Source organism: Crocodylus siamensis, chromosome 5 (assembly GCF_052110815.1).
Source record: "Crocodylus siamensis isolate JL-2025a chromosome 5, ASM5211081v1, whole genome shotgun sequence".
Taxonomy (NCBI): Eukaryota; Metazoa; Chordata; order Crocodylia; family Crocodylidae; genus Crocodylus; species Crocodylus siamensis.
The window spans coordinates 197921092-197937080 of NC_143399.1; positions in this window are offsets into that span (position 1 = coordinate 197921092).

The window sequence follows — 15989 nt, forward strand, 5'->3', positions numbered from 1 at the left end:
TTAGCTGCCCCTGGTCTCCCTTCTCCTATTTCACAGCCCTGCAGACTGCTTTTGGTTCTATTTTCCTCTGCCCATGGGATCCAGTCTTCAGCAGCAGCTATAGTTTCAGCTTGTGGCAGAGTAGCCAAGAGCTGCGGGCAGTTCAGCTGCAAAAGGGTTAAAACTGTGGCTTTTGCTTGAGCAGGCAAGGGAGGGTGAATGTGACGAAGATGAGGCTCCGTCTCTGCTGTATTTCTTCATTTTGGCTTCCCCAAAATAAGGTGCAGGTCTTACTTGGGGTGCTGCTATGTGAGAAAATACAGTACTTCCTCTCTCACAAAGCATGGAGGAAGCAAAAGTACTGCACCCTGAGAGGAGTATCTATGTCTCGTGGGATTATACCTGGGAAAGGGGCAGCTGATGAAGCCACCTTTAATTTAGGGTTGAGTTTAAAGTCACACTTGAGCCTCTAATCTGGAAAGGAGAAGAACAAATGAGAGTTTTTCTCCAGGTGTATGAGATCATGAAGGATCTGTTAAAAAATTAACTACTCTGTAAAACAGAAGCACCTTGATTCTGTTCCTGGCTCTGCCCCTTAGTCTTTCGGGTGACCTCGGACAAGTCACTTTACCACTCGGTGCCTCGGTTTCCCCTTCTGTAAAGTGGAAATGAGCATTCTGACCTCATTTGTAAAACACTTGGGGAGTTATTGATGAAAAGTGCTGTCTAACAGGTATGTGTTACTGCTCTCCTTTCTGCTTCGTTACCTCTGGCAGGGAGGGGTTCACCTCCACTCAGGATTAAAACCCAGCAACCTTGTGATAAATAAAAGAAAATATTTATTTCTGCAGCATGTACTTAAGCCTGTGGTACCTACTGGCTCAGGAAATCCCACTGAGTTCAAGTAGGTGTGCTTTAAAAAGTCGGGGTAGTTTTTGCTATGTGGCAACTAAGGTAAAGAGAGAAGGCTAAAATCAGCACTTATGCTGGTCAGCTGTGGGGAAGCCAGGAAAAAACTCTTGGAGCACTAAAGCCCTGGAAAGAGGCCTAACACTTTGTACATCACTCTCAAGTGACCTGCCAGAGGTCAGATGTAGAAATTAGAGGCCGTTTGTAGACGACACTTTAAAGAGAGTTTAAAGCGGGTTAAATGCCTTTTGCACCGATTTAACAGCATTGCTGTTTGCACATTCGGTGGGATAGTGCACATTAATTCCAGCTGCTGTAGCACTTTCAGCAGCGTAATGCACCTTAAATGACTTTAGGATGCAGCAAATGACTTAGGGGTGCTGCAAAGTAAAACACATCCGAGGAGTTTTAGTTTCCTACCTACAGCCGCAGAGGGAAGCACCAGCCTGTGCGTGGCTCAGGGGCTGCACTGGCAGACCATGCAGGCAGCCCGGCAACAGCCTGGGAAGGCAGGCTCCGTGGAAGGGGGGAAAAAAGCAGCAAGCCTGATCTTTCTTTTTTTCTCCCCCTGGAGCCTGCCTGCATGCCTTCCTGGGCTGCGCAGGGGCCCAGTGCTTCCCTCCATGGCTGCGGTGACCCCTGGGACTGCCCAAGCCACTGAGGGGGGGAAGGTGTTTTTAAAAAACCACTGCTTCAGTTTCATGAGAATTAAACCCTCGTGTCATCTACAAGCAGCCAGAGACAGCCTCTGACACATAAGGCAGGCCCTTTCAGAAGAAGCATGGAGTATGAACCAAGTGGAACATGTCCATCCCTCGGAAAAGATGCACACAGCAAAGAGTGACTCCACAAACTTGCAAGATACAGAATTGGGCCCTGGACCATGTTACATTTAAGCTGATGGTGAGATAGCTAGGAGACATCAGCAGCAATGTAGTCAGCACAGTGGTATCAGTTCTGGCCAGAGCCCAGAAGAGTAGGGATACACTAAAAGATAAAGCGATAGGCAAAACCACCTGACACCATGAGAGCCACTATGCACGGAGTATATCTGGCGGGGGATTAAAATAAGAGTCAAGCACGGCAGAACTTTGTTTGGTTTAGGATCAATTCCACAAGCAAGGCAATGGGGTTTGCTTCCAGTTCTGCTTTTGGGTTGGTTTGGGGTTTTTTTTTAGAATTGCCATCAAAAATATTTCCACCACTACTTTTCTAATCCCTGATTGATGCAGGTGTTCATTTGTTTCAGGTTACCCAGAATTCTTCTTTCTTTTACTTAATGTAAAAGATAAGTGCGCCGATTCTTTAGGAAACTCTATATTGGTGGTTTGAGTGGTGCATTCTGGTCCTACAGGGCTGCAAATAAGCCCAAATATCTAGCCCCGCCGGCACTTAAAATAATGATCTTCTTATTTGTATTTCTCTTTTCCAGGATGTTTAAACGCCTCAAAGATCCATTTATGAGGCTGAAATAATTTGAGATCTAATTCTTCCATGGTATTTCCATTATCCAGGAACTAAAATACCATGAGGAGACAGATGTTGTATTATTTCAGCTCCATACATGGCCTCTTAAAGCACTGAAACAAATATAAATCGAGGTATCAGTATGTGCCTTTTGCTTGTACCCCTGCAAAAACACTGGTGTTTTTTTTCTTTTTTCTCTCAAATCCCAAGTGAGCTTGTGAATTATTTGGGGACTCTGGATACAACACATTATTTGTTTATATGCCCCAGCATCCCTGCTCTCCCTTCATAGCATTTGCAACCTGAAAAGAGGTAATCATGATAAATGTCACTTTATGGCCTGCTTGCAAGTACAAAAATCAATGGGAGAATTAAAGAAGGAGATAATGTGTCAAACTTGGTATTCAGGGACCCAGAACGGGTCACTTGACTGTGTCTCTTCATATAATATTATAGCCGTGAAACAACCAAAGCCTGGTGGAAGAAAGAGGCAGGCTGAATTGCCGGGTTTTATTCCCAGAGTGGCTGTAATATATTCAGAGAACGCCATGTCACCCACTGATAAGCTATTCCTATCATCCCCAGAAACATTGGCGGACCTTCTTCTACCTGAGCTTTGAACTTCTCAAGCATTATGTCCCATTACCATCTCACTACGTCTTAGCTGGAGTTTTGTGGTCTCTGAAGTAGGTTTGGGCCAAGAAAAGAGGTTTTGAATCAAAACCTCAGATCTTTTTGCTCTGCTCTGGGTTCTGTAAGCCTTTGGAAAGCCATATGTTCACATCCGATAAGAACCAACATGCCCCAGATCATTAAGATGCTGGACCAGCTCAATGATAGAAGCCGTCTGAATGCCTCAGAAACCATGCTGAGCATCGCTTCCCACTGAATGCATTTGCTTTGGTCAAAGGGCCCGATTTGAACGTACACAGCCTATCAGCTTAACACCAGCTCTTGCTAACAGGCCGCTGGCATTTCCCATATGGTGACTGGAAGGGACCACAGTAGCAGGAAGTTAAAACAACCGCCTATGCACTGGATCCCCCCATTCAAAGGCAAGATGGTCCTTTAATAATAGAAAATACTGGCAAGCAAAATGATACCACACTTGATCTTAACCAACAGGCCAGCGCACTTGCACCCTAGCAAGCTATAAAAGCCTTGCGTAATTATATTACATGTCATTAGTTTTCTCTGTTCATTTTTCCCAGTAAATGTAATGGTGAAGAGCAGTATCTTGGCTCTGTGACTCCATGTTTTGCTCAGGCCAGTCCTTCAAACCAAAATCTCTATTATGTGTACTTTTCCTGATGTCCCGCAACCTCTTTGATCAACAATTTACTGAAAAATGACAGCTACTTGCTTTCCTTTAATCATATTTAGTCTCATTGCTCAAAAAATGGTTGAAGAGCATGAATCGTGATTATAGTACCTGAACTGCTTAGTAATGCTTTTTATCTTCCCTCCGTTTCAGTTGTATGCACAGCACACACACTTTACTAAACCTGTGCAGGGGAGGATTCACACAAGGTATAACTGGCAGGGCTCACACCCTGGGACAGCAGAGAATAGCTGCTGCTATGAACGGCAGGTGCCAGTACAGCTAGCGACTATGGGGTGACTGAGACAAATCCCAGATGTATGGACCCTCTCGTGCCCCCCTCCTGCACCTGCCACTGATTGCCATCCTAAGCAACTTAAAATGCTTCATTTGGAACTGAAGAAAAGTAACTTTAGGGAAATGAGACGGTCTCTATGCAGGGTAACCCTAATCTGTTGTGTGCTGGCTGTGCTAATACTTCTCCCACTGTGGCAGTGGTATCTCTAATTGGGAGGGGTGGGGGGAGAGGCAGTTAACAAGGGATTCCTGCCCCTGCTTCGCCAGAGCCTTGAGCCCTATTGTTTCCATTCTGGTGTCCCTATGCCACTGGATTCACAGGACACACCCAGGGTCATTAGCTACTGCATGTCACCTCAAGCCACCCATTTCCTTTGATACCTGGCTGTCTGCAACAGAAGCCGAAAAACACATGCACATGGCCGCTCCATTCTTTGGAATATCCCTTTGGCCTGAAGCAGCTGCAAACTTTTCTTCAAATAATTTATTTTTAATGCTCCTTCCCCAAAAGGACAATGTGTATTGGGCATGAGCTGAAACCAGCCGCGAATGGATGCTCTGAGTTTGGGAAGTGTCATTGTTGGAGCCCAGATGCTATAATTTTTTTTAAAAGAGCCATTGTAATTAAAGAGCATCTCGTGTATTAGCGTCCCCATGGTTAAAAATGGTGGCTGGGTCATTTTAACTAAAGCTCATTGAATGAGCTTTAGTTAAAGCACCCCCACTGCCATTTTTAAGCCCAGGGACACTGATACACAAGACGCTGGAGTCTGCTGGGGCGCAGTAATTATCACTCTCTGCCAGACTTAATTAATCAAGTCTGCTTCAACGCACTGGAATTACAGCACATCAGAGCAGCCTCACTGCTCATGTATAGGCACTCACAGAGATTAAATAGATCCCGTATTTAGCTGCATATTATATGCACCTTTCCACCATAAATAAGCACTTCAAAATTGGAGCGTACGTCTTTAGTAGGGAAGCTGATTTTTTTTTTCTTGGCTGGAAGAGAAGGATGCCACATTTCCTGGACAGTCTATGGTTCCAGTAGGACATACTCTAGGTCACACAATTAGCCTTGACTCTGAAAAAAATCTTTTTTTTCTCTACATTTTGCTTTCCAAAAGCAAAGTGTGCATCTTATTTGGGGATATTGGTAAATGTAGTACATTGGCTAACGCTCTGTGTTTCCTAGTCATAACTGATGGCTAATTTTAAACAGCTGTCCTTCACCTCTTATGGTTCTCCACTAATTATTCTTATAGCATCCCTAACGTGACAACTTTTCTGTGCTTTGTGTCTGTAGTGCACAAGCTGTGAGTTGTGGCTGAGATTCCCCTCTCTAAAAGTTGTTTTTTTCCCCATCTGACCTCTGCTAGTATTTTCAGCTATAGGTACCCGCCTCTCATCCATGCTTTTCTGAAGCCCAGGGTCCTTACTTTTCTGCTCTCCATCCTTCCTTTCCTCAGGATCCTGAACCCAATCATCTCATGGTTGCTGCTGTCCAAATTGCCATCCACTGCTACATTCCCCACCAATTCTTCCCTGTTTTTAAGCAGCAGGTCAAGAAGAGCATGGTCCCTAGTTGGCCGCTCCAGCACTTGCACTAGGAAGTTGTCCCCAACACTGTCCAAAAACTTCCTGGATTGCCTATGCATTGCTGTCTTGTCCTCCCAGAAGGTGTCAGGGTGTCTCCAGGTTCATACTGGAGCTCTGAGCAATCATATGGCTCTTTTACATAAAGTGCAACTCCTCCTCCTCCTCTTCTCCCCTGCCTATCCTTCCTGAACAGTTTGTAGCCATCCGTGACAGTGCTCCAGTCCTGTGAGCTATCCCTTTGTGTTTCATCGAGAGGCAAGGATTTCTTTGGCCCAACTGTATAGTCGGGATAGAGTTAGACAAGCTTTTGAATGCAAAACATTTTTCTTCTGGTCCCTTCAGGTGGTCTGATAAAAGATGTCACCCAAAGGAATCCTTGCCTCTCACAGTTCCCGACTATCACAGCTCAGCATCCTTCAAACACCACCACTGTATTTCATCAGCATTATCTATGTGATGGCAAGATCATCATGCTCCAGTAACTTGCTCCTAGTCATTTTTATCACACCCCTTTCTACTTGCTAAGGTCATCTTTGGAAATTGTTTAGCTCGTTGATATGGTACTGATGACAATTCTGTCCTAGCAATGTATAACAGAAAGGAATTCACTCTTGCACTGTACTGTTAGATCTTTGCCTGAAGGTGGATGCCACCCTGTGTCCCCAGACCACCACATGAACAACCAAATCTAAGGGGAACTTTCTGGGTCCTCAACTGAATCTCCTTATCTAGTGCTAAGTTAGTAAGGATCCTGAGCAGATATTATGGGTCAGTGTTGCTCTGTTTAATCCCAGTGTTAATCTGATGTTTAACTTAAGTTACCTTGCACACTATCTCCTTACAGTGCTGCCCTATCAATATCTAGCCATGGGCAATGCAAATGGGAAACATCTAATAAACACGAGGATAGTCACAAACTCACTTTTGGCTTTTAATTGAAACCATATACATATAGTGATATACCTGAGTTGATGTACCAGTTTACAAAAATTGCTATAATCTATTTCTACTCTCTGGGTGCATGTACATGTGCATTTAAGCACAACTAAATTTAATGCGCATTAAGCAATTTTTGGTAGGTGTCTACATGTGCAGCGACTTGGCACTAAAGTTAGTGCCACGTCCCTGCAGCCCTGCCACGTGCCCCTAGTGACTGGGCAGACCCAGCACTAAAGTTAGTGCCAGGTCATGTCTACATGAGCATTAATGCGTTTTAACTAATCGTGCCTAAATTCAAGACCTGCAAATGCATTTGCAGGGCATTTGCAGTTATCGAATTTAGGTGCAATTAGCCTAATTCTGCCATTCTTAATGTGCATTAAGGCCACATACATGTAGCTGTGCACCCATAATGCACAGTAAATTAGGCTAATGCACATTAATGCATCTCATGTAGACACTCCCTCTGTGAAGAACTACAGAACTAATGGGAATGTGATATCAGTGGGCATAGGCAATAGAGAATTGGCTAGGATTTTTTGTTAAATTATTCACAAATTTGTCTATTAACATCTCTGTCCCTCTGAAAGTTTCCAAATTGTAATGACAGGCTGAAGAACCTCTCAGTCCAGCTGTCCTGTGCCTGCAAGTCATCCAGCAATAAGCAAGTTTGACATTCCCTGATATTTTCAAAGTAAAATAGGGGATTTTAAAAAGTCTGGGTACCTTTAGACATCAGTTACAAATGAAAAGCACAATATTTTCCCCCTTAGCATGTCATCTCTAAAGGCATGTTGTGAGTGTAATAATGGAACAGTTCTTTAAAATGCCTGGAGCAATGGCAACATAAAAATGTGGCTGTTGACCTGTTCCAAGTAAGGGCAGAAAGTCTCTTGCAGACTCCCTAGGAAATTGTGTCCAAAGCTAAATGCAGTGGATATAGAGACTGAGTAATCAGCGGGCAACAGCAAAACACGTGGCTAAAGAAATGGAATGGCTTTCAGGAAGAAAAATCAGATTCACATTTATTTGACCAAAGTCGGTGGAGCAAACAAGCTGAATTGGTTTCCAGTGTGGTCAGGGGATGATCTCATCTCCATCACTTTGTGGGCTGTGCCCCTGGAAAATTAAACTGGCCAAGCTTACAAAAGGATTCATCAAGGTTAGATATGTAGAACTGGGTCATGATGAAAACTGGACCCAGTGATCTACCCACATTGCTGTGAGCTTTAAAGACATCCCACTTGCTTAACCATGCAAACAACTCATGGTTATTTCTGCAGCTGAGCTACAGCCTGTGCTTCTTTGCTCTCACACTCTCTCTGTCGCGCTCTCTCACTCTCACACTCTCCAGAATCAAATTGGCTAGGGCATTCATACCACAGTGATTCGCTGCAATTATTCCCATGACTCGGTATTAGCTGAATCCCATCACATTGCAAAATGTAGTCTACAAGAAAACACGCTGGATGATCAGACCAGGCAGATCACTGTAGCTAGTAGAACTTTAACATTTACAATTTTCTGCCTTTTTCTGGTGAGCTGCCCAGTTTCTGTGAGCATCTCTAGGGACATTGCTTCCAAAGACCTCCATAGCTTTGTTCATCCAATGAAGAGTTTACAGGATAGTTTTTCTGGTCTCAATTCGCCTTATTTCATGAAAGGGATAAAGGCCCAGGGCAAGTCTTCTGTTCTGCAAACCCATTCATCCATTCCTGTTTGGACCCCAGACTCTGATCCTATACATGATGGCAGATGCCTTGGATCAATCCTGAGTTTAAAGCTTTTAGAAAAGTGACATTAATATTAATTTTAAAATGACAAGGAAGTGAAACTCCTGGAGCAAGTTCAGCAAAGCTATGCTACCTATTACATTTTGGTGTGATTGACTTTGGTTTCTTCTTTGCCATTTCAGTCCATGACGAAGGAAGTATGTTCCTCCTGCCTTCGGCCTGTCTATTCTATGGAGCTGGTGGTTGTTGATCAGGCCCTTCTGCACAGCTCATGTTTCAGCTGCAAGGTCTGCGGGAAAAAGCTCAGGTAAGTAGTAGGACCTGGTGCCACTTTCTCTTCAGACAACTCAGAGTGGCTTACAGCATGAAGACCCAATGGTCCTCCTGTAGCAGTGCCAACAAGGAACATCTCTGCAGTGGGTATAAATAGGAGAACAATGTCTCGGACATGATTGCTCGCCCCATCACTAGGGCTTGAAGCCTGGCAGTTGTGAATATGTGGTGCTAGGACTCTGTGAACCAAGACTCATGGACTGGGGCTGAAGAAGCTGAGGCAGGAAGAAGCTGCATCCCTCCCAGACCCCACTCCGTATCCTAAAGGAAACCTGCATTGGACTTAGCACATTGCTGATTAATTCGAGACACTGTTCAGTATAGCCCTATAGTGAAGCAACCACAGTAAGCTTCTTGTTCCTCAAGTGGAGCCCTTCTATGAGTCAGTCTACCCACTGTTAGCATCTTCTTCTGTACTTGGCTCTAATTAGATGCAGTATAGACAGGAAACGGGGCACAGAAAGGCTGGAAGCCAGGAATGAGTTCATAGCCTGCAGCACCTGGGTAAACCCTGAGCAGGGTCCTGCAGAGGGAGGTGGAGTAAGAGACAGCTTCACCTCAGCTCCTGATGCTCAACAGAGCTTCTGGGGTCAGGCTAAAGATGCACTGGGGTTGAGCTAAAGACATATCAACATGGATGATTGGTCTGGAGCGGTTGGAAGGAGGCCCAGAGGGACAACCCTAAGTAGCAGTGTAGACATACACAGACTTTCCTCGAGACTGTCTCCCCTTAGGATGGTCCAAAAATTCATTGTAAAGGAGCTGTTTTATTATGGACTTGAATAAACTTCTGAGATGGAAACTGGCAACCAACCAGCACACAACGTACCATAAAGTGAGAGGACACGTTGACCTGGAACATCAAGGAAAAAGTCCTGGGACCCTTGACAAAAGTAACAGGACATCCATTTCTAAATGTTTCTCACACACATCCTGCAGGTTGCACCACGTTCAGTTTATTGATTTAGAGACCTCATTATTAAGAACAAGGGAGACCATTGTGATGGTGTGGCCTGACCTCATGAATGACAGTGGTCATAAGATTTTACCCAGCAATATCTTCATCAAGCCCATGACCTGTAGTTGAGCTAGAAGTTATCTTTTAGAAAGGCTCAGCTGAGTGACTTCAAGTGAGGAAGGCTCCACTTATGGGCCTTATTAAACAGCATGCAGTTTACTGTGCATAAGAGAGGCTTTAGAAATGAATGCTTTGTGGAATCGCTAAGGGTTAGAACCAGGGTGCCTAGATATTTTGTTAGCCACAAAGGTAGCCCCATCAGCTCAGAGCAAGACTCACTGAGAGTTTGCTCTGCGATTGTCCTCATTCCCAAAGGAAAATGTGTGTCAATCAGATGCAACTCCCTAACAACACAGTCAAGATGCCCAGGGCAAATTGTCCTTTGCTGCCGGGGATCACATATGTTTTTCCAGATTCTCTTTCATCCCTTGCTGTTCTTCCTACTCAGTGTTACTCAGAAGTGTTGATATGCCTTGTTCTGATGTTAGGCCACGTTCAACCCAACCCAAGATGTCTGAAGAAGATGGTACTAAGAGCAGTTTTTTCCTGCCTGCAACCTTTGCAGATGCCAAACACAGTCTTGGCAAAGACAGGAGACATCTAACCACCCCGGGGCCCTTTGACTCCCTGAAGGAGAGTCCAAATGGTGTCTTACTCTTGACCACATCTTCATCTTAGCTGGTGCTGGTGCAAGATACTTTGCAGACTCCTGATTAATTTGCACCAGGGGGAATGAGCAGTTTGTTGGAAGTCTCTTCCCTCTGTAAATCCATGCTCGCCACTTAATGACATGGTGCGTGCCAAAGGCAACCTGCATGTATTGAAATTGGGAGGTATTTTGAAGATCAAGGGGAAAGCATCTTCCTTAGCAGGGATGATCCTGTAATATCCAAATATGAGAAGAGAAAGAGAACCTAAATGTATGCGCCCCAAGAAAGCAACAGAATTGCTCCTATGCTTGAGTCAAGTCACTCGGTATAGCTCGCAATTGCAGTTTGGTCGTCCCCTATGTGAAATGAAATTCTGGACCGGGCGTCCTGTGTTCCCCTTCTCCCCTAAAGGCCAGACTCCATGATCAGATGACATCTCCCCATGCTCTCTCTTCATTGTGAAGGGACTTGGTCACAACGTGGGAGTCTCTGGAAGTAATGCATAGATCAGTGGTTCTCAACCTTTTTAGACTCAAGGCACCCCCTTGGAAAATCCCAGCTCTCAGTTTTCACTTGTTTTTTGACTATGGAGAAATAACAGAACAATTCTTCTGTTGCAAAGAACTCAGAAAGACCACAGCGGGTCAGAATGGTTTCGATATTATGGAGTCCTATTGGAAATCTTTGCAGTTATCACGTGAATCGCGTATAAATGTTTGCACGTCTTACAGCACTATTATTGTACGGCACCCTATGGTATCTTTAAAACAGGGGTGGGAAAAATTTGGCCTGTGGGCCAAGTGCAGCCCGCCAGGCCATTCTATCTGGCCCATGGGGCCCCTAAAAAAATTAGAAAATTAATATTTATCTGCCCCTGGCTGCCTGTCACGTGTCCCTCGATGCTTGCCCAAAGTCAGTAAGTGGCCCTCAACCCGAAATAATGGTCTGCCCACAGCATCCTGGGGTACTGCAGCACGTTGGTTGAAAATCACTGGCATAAAGGAAGATGGTGTCCGAGAGCAGAGCCTGGCCCAGGCGGGGAATGGGGCCATGAGAAAACTAAACTACAGCTCTCATGAGACACTTCTGTGGGTAATGGGACTGCTTTATTTTATTTTTTTAGATGTTTACTGCTTTTTAAAAAAGAAATCAAACCTTTCTAAAGTCAGCAGATGCTTTTCTGAAAGTTTTGTTTAATTGAAAATCAAAATTTTCCATCCAAAACAATGTTGATGGGGATTTTTCCATCCATGCTAATAATAGGCCTTTTCATGCCACAAAGTATTTAACTGCCCTGCTTGATGTGTGTTTTGCAGCCTGCATAATTACACTGCCCTCCACGGTGCGTTCTGCTGCAAAGGCCTTTGCAAGCTGCTTGCCAAAGCTAGAAGAGGAAATGAGAAGGAAAGATTCGTTTACAGACATAAACACCAGCCCCGGCAGGCAATGGCAATAGCCGGTCTAAGGTCAGAGCCCCAGGGCAGATATAGTAGAGCTGGAGAAGAGGCTGTGGAGAGATCATCTGAGTCACATTCAGAGCTCAGCTTGGAGCCAGCTTGCCAAATGAAAGGACCCAAGGGTGAATTTGCCTCCTTGAGAAACCAGCTCGAAACTAGCTGGCCACCCTTGGGAAAAGCAGACAGAAGCGCCCACAAACCTAGGAAGAGCGAATGGCTCTGGGAAAAGACTGCATTGAACTGGCGAAGGCTTGAGGCGCCAGAGGGAAAACCCATTGCAGATACCGCAGTGAGAAAGAAACCAAAACAGCTACCGAGCATCGCCGTTTCGGAGAAGGAAGAGCGTGGGCCCCCCTGGAGCAAAGCAGGAAAGGTGAGGGGCGGAAACAAGAAGCTGGGGTGTGTGGATGGAAACATGCCCAGACATCCCGGAGGGAAGCAAGGGAGCAGAGTATCGGAGAAGGTGGCTGTCTTCCAGCAGGGCCAAGCCAACCCAAAGGAGAGGAGTGCTCCCGCCGTTTCACCTTCAACACTGCAACCTGTGAAACCACCAGTTTACGGCTCAGCCGGCTCCCGGTCCAGGGTGCTGGGAGCCACTTCGGGCACCAGCTGGGCCTCTGCAATACCTCTCCAGGCTGGTGCTCTCTCTGCAGCAGAGCTTGCTCCTACAGGTAACAAGCTTCACGTCTCAGGGTCCAGCGAGGGGGTCTTTAATGCAGGACCTATAACTCTGAGCTGTCGGGGCACCAGACCGCTTCCCCGAGTGACAGGGAACCTGCCAGAGCAGCCACCACCCACTGTACCTACCCCACAGGACAGGCAGCACCCCCAAGAAGGGAGCAGCGGTAAGTTGGCCGCTCACGTAGCAGGAGAGGCTGAAGTAGGCAGAGTCAAAACCATGCCACCGTGCAGAGGTACCCACCACCCAAGCAGAGCTGAGGGCTCTCTTTCCTCCCATTTTGGAGCCCAGACACACGTAGCTGAGCATGATGCTGTCCAAAGTGATGAAGCTCCATGCCGCTCCGAGGAACCAGCAACACCTCACACAGAGGTCAGTTCACTCGAGCCTGAAGTTTTGGCTCAGTTGTACCAGGCAGCTGAGCAGGTCCATGAGGATTCGGAGACGGCCAACCAAGAGCTCCCTGGAGTGCTTATGCCAAGACCTTCCCAGACAAACTTGCAAGGATCTAGGAAAAATGTGTCGGCTGGAATTAAAAGCAGTGAGCCAGAGGTTGAGACCAAAACGCAGCCGGAGAACACATCAGAGTCCTACAAGATCCTGAAATATAGTCCTGGGCATAGGTCTCAGGAAAGTAAACCAGAAGAAAGAGCCATTTCTCCATGTGGACAGGCCCAGATTACAGGGGATGAGACTGCACCCTGCCTACAAGCGGCAGAATCTCAATACACGTGCGGCCCACCAGCAGACAGCCTGCAAGGGGATGCTTTGCTGGGTAATATTGCATTGTCTGCTAAGGACATTTCAGAACCACGGGACACACGTCCAAAAGCAGTCAGTGCAACAGGGGACTCGCATGACAAGACGACTGGAAAAGGAGGAACCAAGCTCAAGTTACAGGGTCCAGATGACATGCGAGGGAGCATCCTTCTTGTCTCTGAGCCACCCAGCAAGATGCTTGAACCTTTGAAATCGAAGGAATCATCAGAGAAACCTGAATATCACTTAGCTGGAAATGGTATTGTGGGTGTGAAACCTCAGTATGAAGGTGAGTCACACTTTCCTGCTAGTGCTCCCCAAACCAAAGACACCGGAAACAGAGAGCATGGGAAAGAGACACCAGCAAAAGCTTCCAGTCTGGGGAAAAATCACTTTGCTGGGCCTTTTGCTTCTGAAAATAAGAGCAGCACCCCAAGGAAAGAGCTAAAAGGGAGAAAGAAACCCACAAAGCCCCAGTCTGCCTTGGCCACATTATTTGGCTATTGCTCAGATAAAGAACAGAATCAAAAGGGAATTCTCGCCCCAAAATCCTCGCCAAATCTTTCAGAGGAAAAAAATGATCGAGAATCATGGTCACAGATCACCGACTCAACCTCATCAAGGCAAAAGGCCTCCGAGGATGAGGCTGTAGCTCCCATTGGAAGAGCAGTGGCAACTTCCAAAAATACAAAGCAAAATTCAGGGGCCCATGTGGGATCTGGGCAAAGAGAGAGTCCTCCACATTTACGCAGCACTGAGGTCTTAGAGTCCCAGGTGCTTGTGCTGATGCCTGGTGAAAGCAGTCCAGCCCGTCCTGGAAATGTTGATGAGGTCCCTGGTCTTGGAGTTGAAAGCCAACCTGATTTCAAGGCGCAGGCTCTACAACAGCATGGCGATAGCTGTCTGCCTCCAGTTCTGTCGACGGCATCTCTGAAAGGAGCTCCAGAAACCTTCAAAGGCAGAACTAGCCTTTTACAGTCTCCTCTGGCACCAATTGCCCCAGACGATGCTAGCCTAAGTCTCACCAGCGAAGAAAGTCTCCACGACACATGTCTACATGAAAAACAAAACCTAACGGGCTTGAGTGATCACAACTTGACACCGAAGGATGAAACCTTTTCTTCGTCGAACCACTTAAAGGAATCACGTGAGGAATCTGAGCTTTGCTTAGGAGGCAGGGATCTTTTAGAGCCCAATAACCTCTTGTTGCCTGTAGCAGACAGCAATTCAACAAGCATCGGCAAAAGAGTCCCTGGCATCGATGACCCAGATGCCCAGTTCCCACCTGAAAGAGCCCTGCAAAATTCACAAGGTAAGAAACAACCGTCTTTCAGTGTAAGCACCTCAGAACCGCACAAGGAAAATCCAGGGCAAAAACATGACCTAGCAGAGGAGGGTCAAATTATTCAACTTACTGGTGACATTCAGAGCTCCCAACTGCTGCAACAGCTCGATCTGCAGCCCCAACTCCAGAAGGATGCATGGGATCCCTTTGGACTGGGTGTCAATGCTGGAGAACCCATTGCTGACCCTTTCCTTTCTTGGGGAGCCAACTTCCAACCACCGTCCGCATCAACTCCCGAGCCCTTTAACGACCACACCGTGGAGATGCGGGACGCCGAGACAGCAGCAGCAGCACCCCTGCAAGCTTCAGTGACAGCAGGAAAAAGCAACCCAGCATCAGATCTCCCTTAGGACTGCGTGACGGCCTGCGCTATGGTGAATGATAGTTTCAAAAACAGAGACTTTCATATGGATGTGGACCGCTGATGAAAAACACTAGCGCGTCCAACGCAGTTTAGCTGACATAGGAAACATTCTGTTTCTTGAAATGAGATCAAAAAAATCTACCCACAAGATGCCATTAACATCAAATTAGAATTCAGTTGCACACCTGATGATTTTTGGAGGCATGGGGAGATTTCACCGTAGGACCTAAGGGTAGGTTTTTATACAACTCCTCTTCCACCACCCACCGATCACAGCCGGTACCCTTGCCAGCAGTCTCCAAAGAGACCGGCCACAGAAACCAGCCAAATTTTCTCTCACTGCACATGTGTGTGTGCGCATGCGTGTGTACACATGCATGTGTGTGTGTGTAGAAGCAGGGGAGAGGGTCTCCACACTCGAGCATACTGCCGCGTTTCCCCAGAGGAAGTCGGCTAGGTTGCTGCCTCTGCAGTTGCGGGGAAAGGTTTCCCAGGCCCAAGGAGAGCCATCCAGCAAGCTTTCATGATCAGCTAGTTCAAGCAGACACTAGAAATCGGAAGCAGAAAGGAATATCATTGTCGCTACAAAACCTTATCAAAATAGCGCCTAAGGAAATGCACAGCTGAAGGATGAAGCAAGATTTCAGATAGCTTTGCACCGTGCTTTTGTTTCGCCTGTAATAATCCAGCTCAGCTGATATCCTGCACTCCTAGCTTGCAAAGCACTTTACCCAGCAGGCCAGTGCCGTCAACCCCGTACTACAAACGGGGAAACTCGGCTGGAAAGAGGTGAAGGGACTCACCGGTGGCCACTCAGCAGGCCAGTGTCAGAGCTGTGGCCAGAGCCCAGGCTTCCCTGAGCCTACACCGATTCCCTCTGCACAATATTGCCCCATCTGCCACCTCTTATGGCTGCCACAATAGAAATGCTGAAGTAATTACCTTAAGAAGTTATATTGGCAGTGGAAATTTTGTGAAGCATAATGCCCGGCACAAAAACACACACACTCCTGTCACCAAACACCACTCGGTGCAGATCCTCGCACCTTCCTAATCAACCTCCAGAGAAAATGGCATGAAGATGTTCAAGCAAGAACAAACCAGACCACACTGAGATGAATATTGGCGCTCTCAGACCTG